We start from the raw sequence: 209 nt of genomic DNA, 5'->3' as shown, positions 1-209 counted from the left end.
TGGGTCAATTTGACCTGAAATTTTGAGGAAGATATCAAGCAACTAGGAACTATTTCCTTTTGAAAATATTAACAGTCATAGTTCATATTGTTTAGTTATGGGAGATAAAAGTGAAGTAAAAGTGTGACTTATGGAAATATTCTGGATGAGACCTTGAGCAACCTGCTCTGGTGGGAGGTGTCCCTGCCCAGGGCAGGGCTTGGGACTGG

The sequence above is a fragment of the Acanthisitta chloris genome, unplaced genomic scaffold (assembly GCF_000695815.1).
Source record: "Acanthisitta chloris isolate BGI_N310 unplaced genomic scaffold, ASM69581v1 scaffold10933, whole genome shotgun sequence".
Classification (NCBI taxonomy): Eukaryota; Metazoa; Chordata; class Aves; order Passeriformes; family Acanthisittidae; genus Acanthisitta; species Acanthisitta chloris.
This window is presented reverse-complemented; position numbering follows the sequence as displayed.